This window comes from Ranitomeya variabilis, chromosome 3 (assembly GCF_051348905.1).
Source record: "Ranitomeya variabilis isolate aRanVar5 chromosome 3, aRanVar5.hap1, whole genome shotgun sequence".
Lineage (NCBI taxonomy): Eukaryota > Metazoa > Chordata > Amphibia > Anura > Dendrobatidae > Ranitomeya > Ranitomeya variabilis.
In genome coordinates, this window is record NC_135234.1 from 262,656,612 (window position 1) to 262,668,483 (window position 11,872).

Sequence of the window (11,872 nt, forward strand, 5' to 3'; positions counted from 1 at the left end):
GGACTAGATGGGTTTCTGCAGAGAGCACGGTTGCTGTGTGCTCACTTCCGCCGTTCGCATCCCGAAGCTCAACGACTTACATCTCTACAGAAGTCATTGGGCCTGCCAGTTCACCGGCTGAAATGTGATGTGCCCACACAGTGGAATTCAACTCTGCACATGTTGCAGCGACTGTGGCAGCACCGTCGAGCCCTGGTGCAATACGTTATGACGTATAGCCTGGGCCAACGAGATCCAGAGGTGGGGCATATCACGCTGCAGGAGTGGTCTCAGATCAGGGACCTATGCACCCTTTTGCACAGTTTTGAAGTAGCGACGAAGATGTTTAGTGCTGACGATGCCATTATCAGCATAACTATACATGCTGGAGCACACCTTAAACAGTATTCGGAGTCAGGTGGTGGAACAAGAGGAGGAGGAGGAGGAACAGGAGGAGTCATATGCGGAAGGGATAATATCTCCAAGGTCCAGACGGTTGGCAGCACCAAGGCGGATGGCATTGGAGGGTGCGGGAGAGAGATTACGGGGGCGCATGGTAGCAGCCAAACTGTTGAGGAAGGTGCAGGGGCCGAGGAAAAAGTGGAGGACGAACTGGCGCTGGGCATTAAAGACTCATCAGATGATGGAGACCTTGATCAAATTTCTGTTGTGCGAGGTTGGGGGGAGAGGGCAGAGGAAGGAAGCATGATTCTCACCTCGCCGCCACCAAGACAAGGACTTGGTCCTCCTGGATGCGCAAGACACATGAGTGCCTTCTTGCTGCACTACCTGCAACCCTCGGATTGTCAGAATCTGAAGTAGTAATGCCGACTACTGTTACAGAGACTGTTACAGAATCTTACATCTGCTTTTCCACAAAACACCAGTGGTGCATGTAGTGAATCTCTAAGTTCTAATTTGCCCACCGTGGGACTGTCGAGTCATCACTCAAACCGTAACAGTAACATCGTATCTGGTGGTAACAGCAATTTTTTCCAATCGTTTCAAGAATTTTTTTGACCATTCTTAGCAAGGCCACAGGAGACAAGAAGTCTGACGCATAGCCAACGCCTAGAGAGGATGGTACAGGAGGATCTCCAAGTTAACATCGATGCCATGACTGTGGAACTGGACCCTTGTTCATTTTGGGCTTCCAATCTGGAAAAATGACCTGAGCTCGCCAATCACGCCTTGGAGATTTTATCGTGCCCCGCAGCCAGCGTTCTCTCTGAACATGTGTTCAGCACTGCTGGTTGTGTGCTGACAGATAAGCGCATGCGGCTGTCCAGTGACAATGTAGACAGACTAACGTTCATCAAGATGAACAAATCCTGGATCCGCAAGGAGTTTTCTACCCCTGTGTCATCCTGGGGAGACTAAAAGCTTGATGATTTTTGAAAATCACCTCACCAACCATTTTAAAAAACTCTGGCAAAATTGATGCCACTTAAGTGGTGTCTGTGGCCCAATTTTTTGAAAAAATGGAGACTCTTTTTGGAGTCCCCTTGCTGTGTTTACATGACAGTGGCATCGTCAATTCCAGGTGGGTGGGGTCACCCCCCCACCTTTAACCTTTAGAAACTACATGCCGTATATTTCCGAATTTGGGAGGAAAGTGTGGGTGCGTCTTATAGTACGGATGTAGCATGTGGGGAGGGGGGCAGCAGTGAGTGGGATCACACTGTTATCCCACTTCAGGATGTCCCCGCTGCCCGGAATCAGCTGCTGTGGAAAACACATGGCCCCGCTGATTAAGTGCAGTGAATATTTATTAGCTGCTCCCCGCCCACCGTTCAGCTGAGCGGTGAGCGGGGAGCAGCAAATGAATACTGCACTTAAGCAGCGACACACAGTTTCCCCAGCACTGATTCCAGGGAGAATCTGTGTGTCCGGGGGAGGAGGAGGCAGCAGCAGGGGCCAGGAGATCGCTGCATACCTGCCTGTGCTGGACGCTGAGCTGTCCATGGTGCACAGGGAGGACCTGTGTGATGTCAGAAGTGGGCGGGCTGAAGCATCACATGGCAGCTCAGAACCCTCACTCTTCTGACATCATCACAGGTCCTTCAGACTCCCACCTAGAATCTGCAGCTTCCTCTTATGTCCTGCACTGTGGAAAGGCAACAACAACAGGGAGGGCTCTGTGTGTGCAGCCATGGGATGCTCCAGCTTTTACCTCACCACAGTGTGGCTGGCTGCCACAATTAAGAGGTCAGTCTTTACAAAACACAATAAAGCACTCTGCCACTCCTTTGGTGAACTATAACGCCCAGCATGTCATAGGATCTGCAGGACATGCTGGGAGTTATAGTTCTCCCATGGGATTTTAAAGCAGCACTCCAGTGTTATTTTGCAGTGCTGGAGTGGTGCTTTCATTATAAGCCCTGTGCACCCATTCTTAGGGCTCATTTCCACATACGAGGCACACGTCCGTATCTCACATTTGGAAACCAAGCTGTGGAGCCGGCACTCCAGAGCGGAGCTAGTGGCCGTATAGGAACACATGGAGCTGCACAGCTCCGCTCCAAAGTGCCCGCGCCAGAGCTTGGTTTCCACATGCGAGATACGGACGTGTGCCTCGCATGTGGAAATGAGCCCTTATACTCACCCTCCAGCATCTTCATATCGTACTTCACAGACACCACACTGGTCCCGCAGCTTCCAACATAATAACATACTATTATATATAATAACACCACATATAATAGTATGTTATTTATAATATTAAATATTTTACCACATTTTTTTTGCTTCAAATATTTTTTTCCCTATTTTCCACCTCTAAAACCTGGGTGCGCCTTATAGTCCGGTGCGTCCTATAGTTCGAAAAATACGGTACACTATGGCTTGAGGTTCTGGAATGCTGTAGATAAGCCCCCGATGTATCCTAAAAGATGAGAAAAAGAGGTTAGATTATACTCACCCAGGGGCGGTCCCGGTCCGGTCCAATGGGTGTCGCGGTACGGTCCTGCACCTCCCATCTTCATCAGATGACGTCCTCTTCTTGTCTTCATGCTGCGGCTCCGGCGTAGGGGTACTTTGTCTGCCCTGTTGAGGGCAGTGCAAAGTACTGCAGTGCGCAGGCGCCAGGCCTCTCTGACCTTTCCCGGCGCCTACGCACTGCAGTACTTTGCTCTGCCCTCAATAGGCAGACAAAGTACGCCTGCACCGAAGCCGCAGCGTGAAGACAAGAAGAGGATGTCATCCTATGAAGATGGGAGGCCCGAGACCGCGACGCCCATCGGATCGGACCACCCACCCAGGTCAGTATAATATAACCTCTTTTTCTCATCTTTCAGGATACATCGGGGGCTTATCTACAGCATTACATAATCATAAGCCCCTGATGCCGGTGGGCTTAGTTCATCGTCGATTTTGGGGGTGACAGGTTCCCTTTAAATTTCTTCAGAGCATGGCCATACCCCATATGTGGGATAAAACTACTGTTTTGGCACCAGCAGTGCTCAAAAGTGAAGGACCATCATTTCACTTTTTGAGCGCAAAATTTGCTGGAATCAGTAGCAGATGCCATGTCGCATTTGAAGAGCCATTAGACATACCCCACAAGTAACCCAAATTTGGAAACTACACTGTGTTCCAAATTATTATGCAAATTGGATTTAAGTGTCATAATGATTCAATTTTTTTGTTTTTCAAATAAACTCGTGGATGGTATTGTGTCTCAGGGCTCAATGGATCACTGAAATCAATCTTAAACACATGTGATAATTAGTTTTCCAGGTGATTCTAATTAAAGGAAAACTACTTAAAAATGATGTTCCACATTATTAAGCAGGCCACAGGTTTCAAGCAATATGGAAAATAAAAAGGATCTCTCTGCTCCTGAAAAGCGTTAAATAGTGCAAAGCCTTGGACAAGGTATGAAAACAATAGATATTTCACGAAAACTTAAGAGTGATCATCATACTGTGAAGAGATTTGTGACTGAAACAGAGCACAGACAGAGATCATGCAGATAAAGGCATAATGAGGAAAGTTTCTGCCAGACAAATTCATTGGATTAGGAGAGCAGCAGCTAAAATACCATTACAAAGCAGTAAACAGTTATTTGAAGCTGCTGGTGCCTCTGGAGTCCCTCGAACCTCAATGTCTAGAATCCTTCAAAGGATTGCTGTGGTGCATAAACCTACTATTTGGCCACCCCTAAACAGTGTTCACAAGCAGAAACGGTTGCAGTGGGCCCAGACATACATGAAGACTAATTTCCAAACAGTCTTGTTTACTGATGAGTGTCAAGCAACCCTGGATGGTCCAGATGGATGGAGTAGTGGATGGTTGGTGGATGGCCACCATGTCCCAACAAGGCTGCGACGTCAGCAAGGAGGTGGAGGAGTCATGTTTTGGTCCGTAATCGTAGGGCAACAGCTGGTAGGGCCCTTTAAGGTTCCTGAAGGCGTGAAAATGACCTCTGCAAGTATATAGAGTTTCTGACTGACAACTTTCTTCCATGGTATTAAAAGCAGAAACGTGCCTTCAGGAGCAAAATCATCTTCATGCATGACAATGCACCATCTCATGCTGCAAAGAATACCTCTGAGTCATTGGCTGCTATGGGCATAAAAGGAGATAAGCTCATGGTGTGGCCACCATCTTCACCTGACCTCAGCCCTATAGAGAACCTTTGGAGTATCATCAAGCAAAAGATCTATGAGGGTGGGAGGCAGTTCACATCAAAACAGCAGCTCTGGGAGGCTATTCTGACTTCATGCAAACAAATACAAGCAGAAACTCTCCAAAAACTCGCAAGTTCAATGGATACTAGAATTGTGAAGGTGGTATCAAAGAAGGGGTCCTATGTTAACATGTAACTTGGCCTGTTAGGATGTTTTGGAGTTAAATAGCTTTTGTTTTCAGTGAATGTGACCTTCTAATGCTGCAAATTCCACTAAAGAGCATTTTCAGTTCTTTAACCCCTTTACCCCCAAGGATTGTTTGCACGTTAATGACCCGGCCAAATTTTACTATTCTGACCACTGTCCCTTTATGAGGTTATAACTCTGGAACGCTTCAACGGATCCTGGTAATTCTGACTTTGTTTTCTCGAGACATATTGTACTTCATTACAGTGGTAACATTTCTTTGATATTACCTGCGTTTATTTGTGAAAAAAATGGAAATTTGGTGAAAATTTTGAAAATTTAACAATTTTCCAACTTTGAATTTTTATACAATTAAATCACAGAGATATGTCACACAAAATACTTAATAAGTAACATTTTCCACATATCTACTTTACATCAGCACAATTTTGGAACCAACATTTTTTTTGGTTAGGGAGTTATAAGGGTTAAAATCTGACCAGCAATTTCTCATTTTTACAACACCATTTTTTTTTAGGGACCACATCTCATTTGAAGTCATTTTGAGGGGTCTATATGATGGAAAATACCCAAGTGTGACACCATTCTAAAAACTGCACCCCTCAAGGTGCTCAAAACCACATTCAAGAAGTTTATTAACCCTTCAGGTGTTTCACAGGAATTTTTGGAATGTTTAAATAAAAATGAACATTTAACTTTTTTATACAAAAAATTTACTTCAGCTCCAATTTGTTCTATTTTACAAAGGGTAACAGGAGAAAATGGACCCCAAAAGTTGTTGTATAATTTGTCCTGAGTACGCTGATACCCCATATGTGGGGGTAAACCACTGTTTTGGCGACTGGCAGAGCTCGGAAGCGAAGGAGCGCCATTTGACTTTTCAATGCAAAATTGACTGAAATTCAGATGGGACGCCATGTTGCGTTTGGAGAGCCCCTGATGTGCGTAAACATTGAAACCCCCCACAAGTGACACCATTTTGGAAAGTAGACCCCCTAAGGAACTTATCTAGATGTGTGGTGAGCACTTTGACCCATTAAGTGATTCACAGAAGTTTATAATGCAGAGCCGTAAAAATAAAAAAAACATATTTTTTCACAAAAATGATCTTTTCGCCCCCAATTTTTTTATTTTCCCAAAGGGAAGAGAAGAAATTGGACTCCAAAAGTTGTTGTACAATTTGTCCTGAGTACCCTGATACCCCATATGTGGGGGAAAACCACTGTTTGGGCGCAAGGGAGAGCTCGGAAGGGAAGGAGCGCCGTTTGACTTTTCAATGCAAAATTGACTGGAATTGAGATGGGACGCCATGTTGTGTTTGGAGAGCCCCTGATGTGCCTAAACATTGAAACCCCCCACAAGTGACACCATTTTGGAAAGTAGACCCCCTAGGGAACTTATCTAGATGTGTGTTGAGCACTTTGACCCACCAAGTGCTTCACATAAGTTTATAATGCAGAGCCGTGAAAATAAAAATTCTTTTTTTTTTCCCCACAAAAATGATTTTTTAGCCCCCAGTTTTGTATTTTCTCAAAGGTAACAGGAGAAATTGGACCCCAAAAGTTGTTGTCCAATTTGTCCTGAGTATGTTGATACCCCATATGTGGGGGGAAACCACCGTTTGGGCGCATGGGAGAGCTAGGAAGGGAAGGAGCGCCATTTGGAATGCAGACTTAGATGGAATGGTCTGCAGGCATCACGTTACATTTGCAGAGCCCCTAATGTACCTAAACCGTAGAAACCCCCACAAGTGACCCCATATTGGAAACTAGACCCCCCAAAGAACTTATCTAGATGTGTTGTGAGAACTTTGAACCAACAAGTGTTTCACTGCAGTTTATAACGCAGAGCCGTGAAAATAAAAAATATTCTTTTTTACACAAAAATGATTTTTTAGCCCCCAGTTTTGTATTTTCCCAAGAGTAACAGCAGAAATTGGACCCCAAAAGTTGTTGTCCAATGTGTCCTGAGTACGCCGATACCCCATATGTTGGGGTAAACCCCTGTTTGTGCGCACGGGAGAGCTCAGAAGGGAAGGAGCACTGTTTTACTTTTTCAACGCAGAATTGGCTGCAATTGAAATCGGACGCAATGTCGCATTTGGAGAGCCCCTGATGTGCCTAAACAGTGGAAACCCCCAATTATAACTGAAACCCTAATCCAAACACACCCCTAACCCTAATCTTAATTGTAACCCTAACCACACCCCTAACCCTGACACACCACTAACCCTAATCCCAACCCTATTCCCAACTGTAAATGTAATCCAAACCCTAACCCTAACTTTAGCCCCAACCCTAACTTTAGCCCCAACCCTAACTTTAGCCCCAACCCTAACCCTAACTGTAGCCCTAACCCTAGCTCCCAACCCTAACCCTAACCCTAACCCCAGCCCTAACCCTAACCCTAGCCCTAGCCCTAACCCTAGCCCTAACCCTAACCCTAGCCCTAACCCTAACCCTAGCCCTAACCCTAACCCTAGCCCTAACCCTAGCTCTAAACCTTGCCCTAACCCTAGCCCTAACCCTAATGGGAAAATGGAAATAAATATACATTTTTTTAATTTTTTAATTTTTCGTAACTAAGGGGGTGATGAAGGGGGCGTTGGTTTACTATTTATAGTGGGTTTTCTAGCGGATTTTTATGATTGGCAGCCGTCACACACTAAAAGATGCTTTTTATTGCAAAAAATGTTTTTTGCATTACCACATTTTGAGTGCTATTATTTTTCCATATTTTGGTCCACAGAGTCATGTGAGGTCTTGTTTTTTGCGGGACGAGTTGATGTTTTTATTGGTAACATTTTCGGGCACGTGACATATTTTGATCGCTTTTTATTCCGTTTTTTGTGAGGCAGAATGACCAAAAACCAGCTAATTATGAATTTCTTTTGGGGGGGCGCTTATACCGTTCCGTTTTTTATTAAAATGGATAAAGCAGTTTTATTCTTCGGGTCAGTACGATTACAGCGATACTTCATTTATATCATTTTTTATGTTTTGGCGCTTTTATACGATAAAAACTATTTTATAGAAAAAATAATTAATTTTGCATCGCTTTATTGTAAAGAAAGTAACTTTTATTTTTTTGCTTATGATGCTGTATGGTGGCTCGTTTTTTGCGGGACAAGATGATGTTTTCAGCGGTACCATGGTTATTTATTTCCGTCTTTTTGATCGCATGTTATTCCACTTTTTGTTCGGCGGTATGATAATAAAGCGTTGTTTTTTGCCTCGTTTTTTTTTACGGTGTTCACTGAAGGGGTTAACTAGTGGGACAGTTTTATAGGTCGGGTTGTTACGGACACGGTGATACTAAATATGTGTACTTTTATTGTTTTTTTATTTTTATTTAGCTAAAGGAATATATTTATTGGAACAATATTTTTTTTTTATTATTATTTATTTAGGAATTTTTTTTTTTTTTTTACACATATAATTTTTTTTTTTTTTACATTTTTGCTTTGCCCGAGGGGAACATCACAGTAAAGTGACAGATCGCCGATCTGACACTTTGCTGTGCACTGTGTCAGATCAGCGATCACACAGCACAGCAGGGAGGCTTCCTGGTGCCTGCTCTGAGCAGGCGCTGTGTAGCTACCTCCCTGCAGGACCCAGATGCAGCCCCGCGGCCATTTTGGATCCAGGGACTGCAGGGAGGAGATGCTCGGTACAAGGTGAGCACATCGCCTTGTACCGATCGTCTCAGGGAAGCAAGCAGGGAGCCCCCTCCCTGCGCGATGCTTCCCTATACCGCCGGCACCCTGTGATCATGTTTGATCGCAGTGTGCCGGGGGTTAATTTGCCGGGGGTGGTCCGTGACCGCTCCTGGCACATAGTGCCGGATGTCAGCTGCGATAGTCAGCTGACACCCGGCCGCGATCGGCCGCGCTCCCCCCGTGAGCGCGGCCGATCGCGCTGGACGTACTATTCCGTCCTTGGGAAGTAGGGCCCAACCCACATGGACGGAATAGTACGTCCGATGACAGAAAGGGGTTAAAACATATCAAATGTTTTGAAATTCTGCTGTGCCTAATAATTTGGAACAGTGCATTTTGAGTTTTTATTCATTTTGGAGATTGTACTGTTATCATTGGTAGGTTTCTTCAATAACATTTGATGTATACTCTAAAGGGGGATGACTTATTAGACTGACTGTCATTTGCACCGACCATTTAGGAAAATCCGAGAAAAATATCATTTGCATAATAATTTGGAACATGGTGTAGACCCTTCAAAGAATGTATCTAGATGTAAGGTGAGCACCTTGAAGTCACGGATGCTTCACATAATTTTTTTAATGTTAAGCTGTGAAAATGAAAAAAAAATTACATTTTTCCCACAAAAATATTTTTTAGCCCCAATTTTTTTTATTCACAATTCCTCTTGAGTGTGCTCATACTCCATATGTGGGGCAAAACTACTGTTTGGATACACAACAGGGCTCAGAAGGGAAGGAGTGCCATTTCACTTTTCGAATGCAAAATTGGCTGGAATCGTTAGCGGTTGCCATGTCAGGTTTGGAAAGCCGCTGATGTGCTTAAACAAAGGAAACTCCCCAGATGTTAGGCCATTTTGGAAACTAGACCCCTCAAGGAATTCATCTAGATGCGTGAAAAGCACTTTAAAACCCCTGGTGCTTCACACAACTTTATAATGTTGAACTGTGAAAATGAAAAGATACATTTTTCCTGCAAGAAAGTTGGTTTTGCTCTATTTTCACAAGTGTTACAGGAGCAAAATAGACCATTCAATTTCTTGTGCAATTTCTCCTGAGTACACTGAAACGTGATACGTGATATGTGGTCTAAGCTACTTTTGAGGCATAGTGCAAAGCTCAAAAGGTAAGAAACGCCATATTGGAGTTCAGATTTTGCTGAAATGGTTTGAGTGTGCCATATACATGACCCTGGTATTGTCGAAGGTGTAGTTTATCTGGCAGTAAAACCACCCCCACCTCTTCATTTTTTCATACTCCGTAGCCCACCAACTATCACCCCTATACCCAATAAAAACACAACTAGATTTAATTCTTTGGAATGATATAGGCCACAGTAGCCTTTTTTATTAAACATATAACAATAAATACATTGATAACAAAACAATAACATTTTAAAGGCTAGAAGGAGTCCTAGAATCTGGTGATTGACAACCCATACCGTGCACGTAAATAACACCAATTTTACTCCCAGCCGTTCAAAACCACTGGCTCGGTGTCACGGGAAGACTAGGTGGGCAAGAGCTAATAACCCGGGCCCCTGCAATTTCTCTCAGACTAGGGAAATCCTGACTGACCCTCTACCTAGAGTTTACACTGATGGTGTGCATGTCTAGGCCTCGACCCTCACCCTGTCTCCTGTTTCAACCCTAGGCTGAAACCACCGCCCACCACCCAGTGAAAAGATAATACACCAATACCCACAGTTAGCACAGACAAGGATAACGGAAAATATATGCCACGCTGCAGTCACTCAGGAATACACTACAAATGCGCAGGGCAAAGTAAATACAAATATAGGAAGGAGTAAATAAGACAAAGGGAAATACACCACCAGATACGATACTCCAACTCCTAGCTCACCACTCCAGACCGAGATAACCAAGCACTAGACAGAAGCTATAATCGTCGACGCCCAATGTTCAGAAGAACTATTTAAAGGCAGTGGGCGTGGCCCAGATTAATCACCCATGATGGTGGCACTCACCTACTGATGCTGGCAACCATTAATGTTGCTAGCATAAAGTCAGATGTGGCTAGGTTTACGGCCTTTGATTTCCACTTTATTTTTTCCAGAGACCAGGTTATCAGATCTTACATCTTTGCGGAAGGCAAGACGCGAGTGAACGCATGGGTCCTCCTACTTGTCTCTTGCAGCTGAGTTGTATAGCGGGGTGGCGGTTCTTTTGGTAACAACAGATGTTGAATGCCGATGGGTAATTTAGTTGGAAATGGGGAGATGTTTGATCTTGAATGTGCTCATGAAAGGACAGGAGTTCGGCTCATGAACATCTGCGACCCACAGTCCAAGTGGGACCGAAAAACCTTTTTTAGTAGGAATAAACCCTTTCTGTTTTCTAGCTTGCAGGTGGGCTTTTGAACGGACTTCAAAAATGTATCAAGGCTCCGGGATAGAGGAAGTTCCAGAGACTGGCTGGCTTACGATATTGTCGCTTTAAATAGCATAGCTAGCAAAGATCGCCTGGTAGATATTCACATCAGGAACAACCCAGGCAATGCGGGGTTCACATATTTTCGAGGAAGTCTCATTAGATCTGGGATATATAGGTTTTATTTAAAGGAGGAGGCCAGGTTGGTGGTAGAGGTGGAATTCTCCGACCGCTGTTTAATTATGTAGAGAATGTCCAGCAGATTGTGGAGGGTAAAAATTGACTTTTAATTAAAAATATTAAAAAGCCATACAATTGATATCCAGCACAAAGTACACACTGGCTCAGAGCCTAGATACAGTGCCTTGCAAAAGTATTCGCCCCCCTGGAACTTTTCAACCTTTTCCCACATATCATGCTTCAAACTTAAAGATACCAAATGTAAATTTTTGGTGAAGAATCAACAAGTGGAACACAATTGTGAAGTTTAACGAAATTTATTGGTTATTTTACATTTTTGTGGAAATTCAAAAACTGAAAAGTGGGGTGTGCAATATTATTCGGCCCCTTTACTTTCAGTGCAGCAAACTCGCTCCAATAGTTCATTGTGGATCTCTGAAAGATCCAATGTTATCCTAAATGCCTAATGATGATAAATATAATCTACCTGTGTGTAATCATGTCTCTGTATAAATGCACCTGCTCTGTGATAGTCTCAGGGTTCTGTTTGAAGCACAGAGAGCATTATGAAGACCAAGGAACACAACAAGCATGTCCATGATACTGTTGTGATGTAGAGTTGAGCGACTTTTACTTTTTTTGGATTGTGTCGGGTTTCGCGAAACCCGACTTTGTCAAAAGTCGGGTCAGGTGAAATCAGCCAATTATTGCGAAAAGTCGGGGGCCGACTGAAACACGAAACCCAATGCAAGTCAATGGGGAATCAAA